Raw genomic sequence first — 13,352 nt, forward strand, 5'->3', positions numbered from 1 at the left:
TTATTATCACTCCGCCTGATGTCCTCGAGGCTCGCCCATGCTGTAGCAGGTGTCACAGTGCCCTTCCTTTTGAAGGCTCAGTGACAGTCCGTGGTGTTGGACAGACCCTGCTTTGTTGGTCCATCATCTGCTGATGGACACTTGGCTGTCGTGAAAGTGCTACTCTGGACATCGATGTGCACACATCTGCTCGAGTCCCTGTTTTCAGTTCTTGGAGGCTCCTGGCGGAAACAGGATTGCTGGCTCCTGTAGGAATCCTGTGTTCTTGGGGATGCATCAGTGCTTCTCACCGGCGTACCAGACACTTGCTCTGGACATTTCCACCTCCGTGTTGGACGCACATCAACTGTTAACACACCCGGCTGACCTTGTTCCCTTTGACTAGCTCTCAAGTGTTCCAGCATGGCGGTGCTCCAACCGATGTGACCAGCTCCCCGTTGGTAAATATTTGGGTTGTTTGTTTTTTAGTTAAACTAGCAGGGGTGGTGTGCTGAATGCTCGTGCATGGCTATCCTTTGTCCTTGGGCCTATGATTTCTCAGTATAAATCCCTGGAAGTTGAACCCTGTTGGGGGTGGGTCTGAAGGCAGCTGAAGTCATTCCCAAGGCTCAAAGGCCTTGATCAAGGAGCTCATCCAACCACTGACTGCTCTCTGCTACCCGCCGAAGACAAATCTGCCTCCCTGGAACAAACAGTTTCTTACAGGTAAGTAGGTTTCAACCTTGTTGATGGGCCACATTTGCTATTGGACCAGGCAGCCGCCCTCCAGCTACAATCAAATGCATCACATACATAAACACAAATTCAATAAAGCCCAAGGCTCGCCATCTGCTTTTCAAAGAGGAAGCTGTAGAAATGAGCAGGTCTCCACGCCTGGGGGCCTCTGACATTCACATGGTAAGAAGGGGACAGTGATCTGCCCACCCTGATCCAATTTTCCCACCGCTGATCGAGTTAGGGAGAGACACGTCCAGTAACGCTCCGGAATGGGGGCGGGGGGGCGGGGAGGCAAATTAAAACGATCAGGCCACGGATCCGCAGCACGTAGGGGGTAAGGGGGCGGCGGGAGCTGGAGGGCCTGCAGGTGGGGCCGTCTTTCCGGTGGCACTTGGTCAATATCTGGAGTGACAGGTTGTCTTGGAAGGGCTGGCTTTGTGCAGAGTGTCACAGGGCCGAAAGCCTGCGTCATCCGTCTCCCGACAGCAGGAAGCAGAACTGGGGTGTCTGTCACCGTGTGGTCACTGCTAAGGGCTCTGGGTTCATCCCGGGGCCTGTGGAGGAGCACATCTTGTGGAGTCCTCGGTGTTAGTTTCCTGGTTGTTCGCTGTCCCTGACGACATCTCAGCACGGAGGCTGGTCTTTTAAAACCGAGACACCAACTGACATCAAGGGGCAGAGGAACTCCAGGGAGGCCGGCGTCTCCGTCCGGGGGCAGACGAGCATCCCTCGCTCAGAGGAAGGCCCCAGAAGTTACCGATAAGTCATGTGGTTTTAGCATTTTGGTTATTTTCAGTTGTGCAGTCTCAGAATGCCGGGCAGACCCACATTTTGGTCTCAAGTTGAAAGTATCTGCAGAAGAGGGACACTGTGTGCTTTGGTGGCTGGCCCATGTACCAGGACCTGCAGGCGCCTCCCTTGCTCTGGCCAGGGGCCCGCTGGGCATCCGGGGCGAACACACTTTCCACGGGCTGTTTAATAACACTCAGGGCCTTCGGTCACATGAGAAATTAAACATGCCCCCTCCCAAATCCTACCAAGTGTCAGAAAACTGTTTTTAAAAGAAACAAAATCCAAATAGAATTGGTTTGAACAAATGAGTCTTTTTAAGGGATCAGAATTTTGTAGGAATCATAGAAAGATACAAAAAAAAAAAAAAAAAAACCCAAATCAGAGGGAACCACGTCTCACGAGATGCCTAGATGGGGCAGCTGCTGACGGAGCTGGAGGCCCCCCCATCAGGAGCCGGGGAGGTGAGGCACAGGGGTGGGGTGTGGACAACAGTCAGGGTGCTCCTTGCCCACCGCCATGGACAGCAGAGAGCCCCCGAGTCCCTAAATTAAAGCAGAGGGTGGTCACCATAGGAGGACAGTGAACAGAAAACCACACACCTCGGTGAAGCGAGGGACCCCCAATCCAAGGGAGCAATTCCCCACCCACCTTGCCTGAGTGCTCGGACCTTCCCATCTTCTGTCAGAGGCTCAGACAGACGCAGGGGGAGACAGATAAACAGGGGATCTAATGCAGAAATAGGCACACTGACCACATGACCAAGCATGTGAGGAACCGCAACCCCGTAAGAGAGAGCCCTCACTTCAGAAACAGAAACCCTGAAGCCTGGGGGAGCACACTGATTAAGTCAACAGAAGGAGACTTTAAAATACGCATAATTACTACCTTTAGAGAGATAAGAGGGGTTATCGGATCCATGAAGCAAGCATGGGCTTTTATATAAAAGAAGTAATTAGAGATCTTGGGATTTAAAATAGAAGGGCTGAAAGCAGAAAGGAGACATCTGAGGAGCAAATCAGCGAGCTGGAAGAACAGGCCAGGTGCCGCACGAGGAGCTCGTCTTAAAGGGCAAAGTCATGGAAAGCACGAGGCAGAAGTCGGGACCTTGGGGCCATCTGATGGACGTTCCCCAAGTGGCACAGTGAGGACAGGGGGGAGAAGGTGGCCACAGAAAGACCCAGAGCCACAGAGAGATGCCCACGTTTGACTCCAAGAACTCGCCAGGTGCAGACAAACGAACCAGGCCCGTTCCAGACGAGCGGCTGGTTTCCAGGTCGGCAGGAGCAGAGCGAAGTTTCCCATGCTCCCGGAGCGAGCCGAGCACAGGCGCCTGGAGCCACGGTGAGGAAAGCAGGGAAGGCACCTGTGGAGGTGTGGGAGCCGGGTCCCCGTCCCTTCTCCTACCGGCAGCACCAGCCGGCAGGAGAGGCTGGTCCCTCCTGCCAAGTTCAGAAAGAAGATGCTACTCAAGCCACCATCCCAAGCCCCGCATTCTGGTTTGGGAGCAAAAGAAAAAATCAGATGTTCAAGGACTCGGGAATGTTACCACCACCCTTTCTGAAAGCCTCAAGTCCAACGACTTGATCTGACAACACGAAAATCTTAACCCGAGGAAGAGGAAGATGGGACTCAAGAGTGGATGGGGACATAAAATCTAATAGAACTCGGAAGGAAGTCTGGGTGGTTTTGTTGTTGTCAGGGGTGGGATCTCTCGTCGTCTTTGTGTTAGGACTGGTTTCAAATACAAGAAAAACGCAGAGAATGGGATTATAAAGACTCATGTGCCCACCACTCAGACCTCCTGTGTGACCGTTGTGCTATATTCACTTTGTTTTTACAAAATAAAGACCCATCCCAAGTTCCGTTAAGCTCCCTAACCTCGCCTCAAATCAAAGCCATTTCTCATCACATAGCTAATTGGGTTATGGTAACAGGTACAAAAACATTGATTTAAAAAAAAATGTTTATTTTGTAACTGGCCACCTCGGAAACTCGTAATTGTCTTGATAAATCTTCACTGGGTTCGCTTGAATTTACCAAGCGGAATTTTCCGAGTGTCAGGGAGTAGAAGTCACAGTACAATCTCTCCTGGTTCAATATCTGTGTCTTTTATTTCTGTCCAGCGTTCTCGCCAGGGCTCCTGGCCTGGGGGATGCAGCAGCGCGGGGACGAGGGACGGGCAGCTTAGCTTCTCCCGGGCTTCCCAACATGCAGGACACCTGCTGCCAATCGGTATCAATACCCTTCCACAGGTTAGCGTGATTCTCCCCTTTTCTTTTCAATCAGCAAAGCCGCTGACTTCTATTAGCTGCTTTTCCGGCACCTGTTCAGATTATCCCAAGCTTTCCCTGCCTTTCTAAGAATGCAGAACTGTGCTTCTTAAACCTTCGGGGCCTCACGATCCCTTTACCCTCCTAAAAATTTCTGAAGACCCTAAAGAGCCTATATGAAGATTATAGGTTCTCAAGTTTTACTGCAGGATAACAAAGGAAAATCTACATAAGTGAAGATAAAACCCCGTCCTCCTGATGGGAGCTGTTGTCACATTGCGAAGACAATGCTCTACCATATCGAGTCTAATAAACACACCTTCCATCTTCGAACATCTCTGAAACTGAGATAGACTTTACAATCAAGGGCATATCAAGGCGGAACTGGACGCATTTTTTCCCCTTCCTAGTAGAAAACACAATAATGATGTATCTTAAAAGAGATGATTTTTGATTTCTATACATGCTTTTCATATGATAGCTCATTTATTTTTTACACCAACCCTTGGAGTGGTCTTGGTGTCATTATTACCCCATTTTACAGCTGGAGAAGCTGAAGCTCAGAGAAGTCAAGCAACTTGTCCAAGAGCACACAGCTGGGGAGCGGCAGAGCTGGAATTTGAACCGAGGCTGTTTGGTCCTAGCATCTCCGCCGCTCTTGCTCTACTTCTCCAGGTGTTGGGTTTCTTCAAGCTGATCTGCAATTCAATCCAGTCTTAATTAGGGCCCCTAAAGGGTTCCCAGTCTCACAAGTTGATTATACAGATCATTCAGAAGAGAAAGGCTCAAGAAACCTGTGAAGCAGAGTAAGAGGATATTGACAAACTTCCACGTAACAGTGGCTCCACACGGAGCTGTGAGAGTTGCACGTGTCGCATGCCGGTGAACAGACAGGCATGTGGATCGTAGGGCAGCAGAGGTTCCAGAACCAGACCCCTGCGTAGCTGGATGGACGCAGTTTCCACTTCAATAGGGAAGCGGTGACACCGGGCTATTCATGTGTCAAAACAAAATACAAACAAGACCAGGTAAACCTCTGGCTCATATCCACGAAAATCCTACATGGGTTAAAAACTAAGCATCAACTCAGAATGGCACAAACAGTAAGGAAAATGCTGTCTACTTTCACGAGCCTCCCAGCAAGCCTGGCAGATCGCGCCCATGAAAGCTGGCGGCCTCCTCTCCACGACAGACCCTAAACCCAGGTGAGGACGGACACCCGCCTCGGAGGAAAGAGTTGTGACCCGTCAAACATGCTGAGTGTATAAAGAGTGTATGCACATCAGTGTGAGGCACGAGGACTCAGGAATGGGAGAAACGGGCAGATGATCGGAGCAGATGTATGGAAGGTTCTCAACCTCACCAGCAGGCAGGAAGACACTAAGTCAACCAGCGAGAGAGTTTTCTGCCGACAAGTAGGAAGAAATAGAACGGATTACTGACACCCCATATTGGTGAGGATGCGGGGAGACAGCCCCTGTCCAGCATGGCTGGGAGGAGGGCACATCGGCAGGGGCCCTCAGACGAGAATGCTCGAGGAGGCATCAGAAAGCAGCTTTTACGGGGAAGTGGGCAAGGTGAGGAAAGCCACAAGGTAAAAGCAGTGACCAGGTGCTGCCTCCACGCCGAGGCCAGGAGGGGCGAGGCCCCCAGAGAAAGGGGCAGAGGAGCTGGTGTGTGGCGTGGACAGACACAACCCCACCTGCCATGGCCCTACAGCGAGAGAACCACAGGTATGAAGACCCCACCCCTCTTCCCGTCTGGGCCACGCCTGCTGGGAAGCTGCAAGGCAGAGGCCCAGCGCTGACCACCCCATGAAGAGCAGCCGCCACCCACCTCTTACACACAGCCCTCGAGCCTCTCTTAAGAGCCACACGCCTCCACCTGTGGGGGCAGGGGGTCCTCAGCCCCAGGTTTCAGGGGAAGAAAGCACAGTTAGCCCGAGCAGCTCTGGAGAAGGCTCCCAGTGGAGGGAAGGGAAATGTTAATCTCACAAATGTGAGAGTCTCGCGAAGTCACCTATGGGGAACATAAGCCATCGGTCTATTTGTCTTGAGGTGGTGTAACTACCCCAAACTTCTCATCAAAACAAGACAGCAAGGGCGCCTGGGTGGCTCAGTCGGTTGAGCGTCTGCCTTCGGCTCAGGTCATGGTCCCAGGGTCCTGGGATCGAGTCCCGCGTTGGGCTCCCTGCTAGGTGGGCAGCCTGCTTCTCCCGCTCCCTCCATCCCTGTCTCTCTCTCTCTCAAATAAATAAATAAAATCTTAAACAAACAAACAACACCCAAAACAGAGGAAAATGGCGCAGCGGGAGAGGCCAGGCCGGCATGGGGAAGAGCACGTGCCCTTGTGTGTGATGATGGCTTTATAACAAAGACAGTGTCCCAGGGTCCCTTCCCCCACCCAGGAGCCACGGTACACCCTCAGCTGTGGGAAGGGGGGCTGACCCCATTTCAGGGTGACAAGGGTCAACGACAAGACCAGGGACGGTGGTGGAGGGCACATGGAGGGCAGGCTCTGCGGCTGGCACTTCCCTCCGTTTCCGACAGCGATTCAGAGGGCAGATCAGTGGCCTAGCGACTGGCCTGGGGTGGGAGCAGGGCTGCCATCGGCCCCGGTTTGGAGGCACATGCTAATGTGCCTCCAGATGTTCTCCCCAAAGCCTCGTGCACCAGAGCATTGCCAAGGGAAAGACAAGAAATGCAAAGGCCTCTCTAGAGCCCAGAGGAGAAGGGAAGGCCTGCCAGGCAGGGCTGTGGGGTCCCTGGGGTGGTCAGTGGGAAGTGGCCATGGGCAGGGGCCACGGGTAAATGCTAGCTCCCCTCCAGGCTCCATCAGAGGTAAGGAGGTTGTCTTGCCAAGGCTCCCCCGGGGATGGAAGAAACCAGCAGGACTGGGACTCCAAACACCAGCACCCAGGCTCCAGGCCAGAAGAGGACGTGGGATTTGGTGCTCAGCGCAGCCGTTCCTGCCAGGATGGCCGTATCCGTGCTGGTAGGGCCCTGCCTAGCCTGGCTGAGCCAAGGGTCCCCTCACCCTCTTCCTGTGAGGTAAGCAGATCTGTGTAGCTCAGAGACCTACCTGGGGAAACTGAGTCTTGCAGGGGCTGAGCGAGGGGCCTGTGTTCACCCACCCAGTGCGCAGGGCCAGAATCTAGCCCGAGCCTTGTCTCTCCATCGCCCCGCCCCACGGCAATGTGGAGCTTGGCTGTATGGCCACCACCAGATCTGCATCCTCAGGTCCACGTTCTGGACCAGCCCAGGCTGTGGGCCAGGCCCTGGAGCAGGCCTGGAGGAGGCAGCGGCAGACCCATTAGAACATCAGTTCTGAGAGGGCAGGGCTGGGCCTGGGGAGGGATGGTGGGCCGGGCCAGCGGGGAGAGCTGAGGTTGCCCCCCAGCCAGGGGGCAACGGGGAGCAGTCTGGGGGCTCCTGCAGTGCAAGGACCCGGGGCGAGTGTAGGGCGGACTCAGGGGGACGGAAGCTCTGCTGAGGGGTCTTGTGCTGGTCCAAAAGTCCCCAGGACTGATGGGCTCAGACGGGCTCTGCCCTTTCTTCCTGGGAGGCCCCGGGACGGGGATGGGGGGCTCTGGGCAGGAGTCACCCCTGAGTTGCTCATGACCTCTGTAGCCCGGTCGGTCACTTGCACTTCCTCATCGGTCCAATGGGAACAATCACAGTGACCAGTGGTCTCCAGCGGGGGCGTGAGGAGCAGAGGGAGGCTGTGCTTCTGGCCACCCCTTGTAGGGGCTCCAGAAAACCCAGGACCAGCACAGAGCCTCCGGCGAATGCCTTCCCAGCAAGGCTGGCGCTGGGAGACAGTGGAGAACGGAAAAGACAAAGCTCTGTCCTCACGGCTCTTCCAGCCCAGAGCAGACGGGCAGAGGATGAGGCAGCCCACGGATGACACATGCCCGAGAGTCAGGACCACGTACGACGTGCATGGGTGCTGGACGGAGAGGGACAGTGGGTGGGGGGGGAGCCTGAGGATGAAACTCACTCTCCATGCTTCTTTGGGGGGCTTACGAGAGGGCCGTGTTTCTACAGGGAGACCCTAGCTGAGGCTCTTGAGCCACCCCAGGCCACCCAGATGTGGGGGTGGGAGCAGCGAGGCCAGGGCAGGAGGGAGCCTCGGCACCCCACACCTCACCCTGCACCCTTTGACCATGGGGCACCGGGCTCGCCCTTGTCTGTGGTCGGCTGTGCTCGTCCCGCTTCCCCACTCCCAACCCCACTCTTCCCCTCCTCTCCTCCCACAGCCTCCCTCCTCCTGGCCTCCAATCCAAATCTGCCACCGTCGGCCAGGGCAGCAGGGTCTGATAGGACAGCAACGGCCAAGCCCTTGTTTTCGATCCTTGTGCCCCAGAGAAGGCCATGTGCTCTAGGGCCCTGGGTGGCGTGACTGCATGTGGCCCCTCAGAGACTGTCCTGCGGGAAGGCCCTGCTCTCTCCTGGGGGCAGTGACAGGGTCCCACCCCACACGACACCGTATTGGCATGTGTGATATCTGCCAGCGTCACATCACCTGCACACTTCCATTCAAATGAACAGCATTCTGCATCCGCCACAAGCTTGTGCTAACAGAAGCAGACAGGTTATGAGCAGATTGCCTTAATTTTAGGATCCCACGGTCCAAATCGTCAAGGTCTTATTTTTATCTTCTGTTTTTCAGCAGGATAGACTCAGGGCTGCACGGCAGCATAGGACGGGCTCAGCGCAGAATTCGGAGTCAGACGGGCAGGGGGTGGGGGGTGGGGGTGGCCACGGCGTGGCCTAGTGCCAGCCATTCACCTTCTCCGAGGCTCAGGTCCTTTAGTGCCAGGCAAGTCCTTGTCTCCCAGGGCTGTCGGGACAGCCGCGTGCTGGTAAGCTCACCACAGACGCCGGTTACTGATAGTACCGTCCTGGGTCCGGCTCCACCCAACCCAGGGAGCCCTGTCTCCTCAGCCCTTGGAAACCTCGCCTACTCCGAGCTCCCCGACGCCGGGGCCTCCAGCTCCGTCTCTGCACCCACAGTGCGTGGCACGTGAATGAATGAACGAGTCCACGCACGCACTGCCTGGATCTGCTCAAGCTGTGGAGAGTGGGCTGGCTGGGAAGCGAAGATGAGATCACCAGAGCTCTTGTTAATGCTTCTCTGGAGAAACATTCCCAGAAACAGAGGAGATGGAAGAATCTTCCGTAGCCCCCGCCTCACGCCCCACCCTTGGCAGGACTTGTCACGATGAACTGTGATTCACCCAAGGAGCCCCGAGGGACCTTTGACTGATCCGCAGCACCTCGCTCAGCGTCACCTCGTCTTCATCCATCATCCTCGAAGATTCCTAAAGAATGAGCATATCAAGCTTGCTGTCACAACGTTGTAAAATGTTGCAGTAATTGAAAACCACCAGTAATTTCTGTTCAAACAGATGAGGCTGTCTTTTCAAAGCAGAGCAGTGGAAACACCGCGCATGCCACATGTGCCCAAACACCCACAGGCACCCCCAGCCCGCCCACTCCCGTCCCTCTGCACGCTCGGTCTCTAACCCTCTCGCTCTTGCTCTCTGCTGCACGCTTCGATGCCTTGTTATTCTCCCAGTCACGTCCAAAAGACACCCAATCCAAAGCCCTTGATCTGGAATGTGAGTGCACTCTGCCTAGCCAAAATCACAAAATAATCGCAATGTCATGGCATTGCTCATCTCTAAAAAAAAAAAAAAAAAAAAAAAAATCTAGGGGCGCCTGGGTGGCTCAGTCGTTGAGTGTCTGCCTTTGGCTCACATCGTGATCCCAGGGTCCTGGGATCGAGCCCCGCATCGTGCTCCCTGCTCAGCGGGAAGCCTGCTTCTCCCTCTCCCGCTCCCCCTGCTTGTGTTCCCTCTCTCGCTGTCTCTCTCTGTCAAATAAATAAAATCTTTAAAAAATATATATATATATTCTCTAAATGGCTTTGACCTGGATGGATATTTTGGAATTGGGTAGACACAGGTTCAGTGACGTAAGTGGATCCACAGAGCCCATTCGATCAACGGCAAAACCCCTCAGGAGTGCGGACCGGGGGCAAAGAAAACAATTCAAAGACCAAACAAAGGTTAATTTAGTAATTGCCAGAAGGCGCTGGCAATGTTCAGAAGTACATGCTGATGGAAACAGCAACCACTTGGGTCATTTGGCCCAGTGCCCATTCGGGGAAAGAAGAACTTGGAAGACTCCACATGGGACCCCCCCTTTGGTGGCCTAAGAACCACCAGGCAGCTGAAATGGGGGCCGGGCAGTAGGATGCCCACGCTGAGCTGCCATCAGCCACCCCTCTGAAACCTCAGGGACTTCCTGGACCAGAGGGGTCCCCCGGGGGCCAGCTCAGCCAGCTCGTCTGCTATGAGTGGAGAGCAAGCTGCTGCTTGGACACGTCTAGCGATGGTGAACTCACTCCCAATTGAGGGTTCCCAGAAAGGGAATTGGAAAGGCTCTGGGCCATTATTCTTCATATCCTGGCCGAATCTTCACTCCTCAAGCACTTGGCTCCTCTGCCGTTCAGCCAGATGAGACTTAGGTCAGAAGCAGCAGCTGAGTGCATACCCTTTGCCTCCAAGAACGTAATTCCCTCCGTCCAAATTGATATGTGACTATCTTCAGTGGGCGTCTATGATCAGAAGGTCCAGGTGCCTGCCGTCACCGGCATAATTTATTCCTATGCATCAAGTCAGGGAGTACATATTGAACATAGACTTTTACGGAGCCCCAGAGAGAAACGGGCATTGGTCATCACAGTCCCTCCCCTACAAGCTATCCACCCTGGCCCCCAAGAAAATGGATGGATATGAAGGTCCTAGCTTTAGCACACAGGGCTGATCTTACAAAAGCCCCATTTGCCCCCAGTGGAAAATAAACCCTTGTAAACAGCCACACATGTTCGAACGTGTTGGGGCTTTTTCAACCAACTAGGCCATCTGTTGGATCTGAGTGATATCCATGAACTTCTGTGCTGGGGAAAGATGCTGGTGATGGGGCCAGTAGCCACCATAAACTGAAGTTGCCATGCAACTGAAAGCATATGGTAGTGGAAGGAACGCTGGGGGGGAGGGGTAGTACTGAGCCGTTCCTCCCACCCCCAGGACTGTTTTTGGCCAACCTGAAAGAACTATGTGTAGCTCAAATCCTTTTTGCACAAGCACCAGGAGAACTTGCCATTTAAGGAAATCTGACGGCAAATCATTTCTATAAAGTCGGACCAGTGACTCCTCACTTTCCCCCCATTTGTTTTTTTTTTTGGAAATGGGGTTTTTGCTTAAAACCAGACCATAGTTTGGTCACATGAAGAGTTGAGTTTGGTGGTGACCACGGAGCATCGTTCTCCAAATGAAATCCGTTCAGTGCAGCCACCCCCTTGTCACTCGTGTGACCAGTGGTAAGCTATTTCATGCCTTGGTTACCATCGGTAAAGTGAGAGTAAGAAGGGTATCTACTCTATATGTTGTATTATCAGTCCTGGATTAAGTAAAATGGGCTCCGATTGCATCAGCACAAGCCCCGGGAGCCCACCTCTGCAGAGCACGGGAAAGAAGTCAGTGCTTCACGGGGTCAGGAGCTCCAGAGGTCTACAGCCACCCAGACCACAGCTGGGGAATTCTGCAGCATGTGAATGAAGAGCAGGCATGGGAAGAAGTGGAAGGCATTGGAGCTGGTTGGTAAAAAGGATTTGGCAGTGATGCTCCTTTTAAAATTCTTGGCACACATTTGCCGGGATCTAAGCAGTCCTGAAATTAAAAAAAAAAAAATAGTAGCTCACTTGTCATAATGGGAATTTTGATGGAAAAATGTCAGTTTAAAGGATTTCTAAGCTGACTCCTAGGGCACCGATTGGCTAGCTGGTTTGCATCTCTTGAGCCCTCCCCCTCCTCCTTATATGGAATTTCTATTAATGTTCCCGTATTTTTTCCTAGGTTGGGGAGAACATCAAAAATCTAGAAGGAGGGTGTAAGGAGCACGTGTTTGGGATTTAGTCGAGCCCAGCTCTGCTCTGCAGCTCTTTAGTCTCCAATCTTCGCTGCAAAGTGAGGGCAATACCAGTGTCTATCTCACTGGATTGTTGAGAAGATTTAAACGAGACAGTGCAGGCAACGTGTTTAGCCTTGTGTCTGGGACATACTGAGCATATAATGAGTGATGTTTATCATGAAATAGGTGCCTGGTGGAAGCAGGTACTGCGCACAGTTAATTAGCGAATCAAGTACCACCACTGATCTCTTAGAAAATGAGGCAGGTGACATTTAATTATCCCACTTGGAAGGGACAGAGGTACTCACTGGGGCAGGCACCAGCTCTTTCCATTAGTTAAGAGAAATGAGGTACCTGCCCGGTTTGCTATAAGGAAACTCTCCAGGGTCAAAATAGCTTGAACAGCTTTGGGAAATTGGTCAGTGACCATGCCTAGGGGACCTGACAGGGCGAGGTGGCAGGCTGGACGTGTGTTGGTCTGTAAGAACTCGCCCTCTTGGTCCTGTGGTATGACTCCGAGCAAGTTGCTTCCCCTTCTCGCCTCAGCCCATCTATAAGGTGGGAATGAACTCCAAGCAGCTCATCGGATCCCCTCTACATGTCGTCAGTGTTCTCATCTCTAGAATGGGAGTGAAGTAGCAGGTTCTTCCTACCAGGATATAGCTTCTTATAAACACCTTAAGAGTCAAAAAAGCAAACATTCATATTATGCTTTCAATGTGCCAGGCATGGTTCTTAATGCTTTACATACTCTAACTAATGTTTCATTCCAGACCTCTGTCAGCTCATGGACCCTGTGGATTCAGCCTCCTCTTGAGTATCTATCTGCAGGAACAGAGGTCACTCACTGCCTCTTGGAGCACTCCCTTCGGGTGGAGGGACCTTATGTCAGGAAGCAACTAGCCCCATCTGTTCTCCCTCAACGTGCAACCATTGGTCCTAACTCTGTGCTTTGTGGTCCCAAGCAAGAAGTCTGTTCCCTTCCCTATGGATGCCCTCAGAGATCCAAAGGCAGCTAGCAGGCCCCCAACCCCCCGCCAGCCCAGGGCGGGACAAGCACTGCCCTTTCTCTCCCTGGCCGGGTGGTTGCTCACCAGAAATGGAAACAAACCATGATACAGGCCCGAGTTTGCTGAGCACTCATTGTGTGCCAGGCCCCTGGACGTCCCTGCCCTGCATTCTCAGACCAACCTTACAGGCACCTCTGAGACCCATTTCAAAGATGAGAACCAGAAAGAGACTCCCCTGCCCCCAGCCCCCGGGGAAGGAATTTGCCCCAAGGTCACACTGTGGGTAAGCACCAGCAGCTTCAGCCTGACTCCCAATCCCAACGCTGTGGAAACGGGGAGCGCCGGAAAGCAGGCGAAGAGCAACGGGAGCCCCCGCAGGGCGCGGGGCGGGGGCGGGGGTGCCCCCCCAAGGCCGGAGGGAGGTCGCGCGGCCTCAGCCCCAGCCCCGAGGCGGACGAGCCGTCAGCACCAGGGACAGCTCCCGAACCGCTCCCCGCAGCCCCCGACGGCGGCGCGCGCGGAGCAGGCGGCGCGCTCCCCGCCAGCGCGGGTGCGCGCCCTCCCGCCAGCGCGCGCCCCGCGCC

Source organism: Callorhinus ursinus, unplaced genomic scaffold (genome assembly GCF_003265705.2).
Source record: "Callorhinus ursinus isolate GAN/ISIS: 27379988/994484 unplaced genomic scaffold, GSC_fseal_2.0 scaffold122, whole genome shotgun sequence".
NCBI lineage: Eukaryota > Metazoa > Chordata > Mammalia > Carnivora > Otariidae > Callorhinus > Callorhinus ursinus.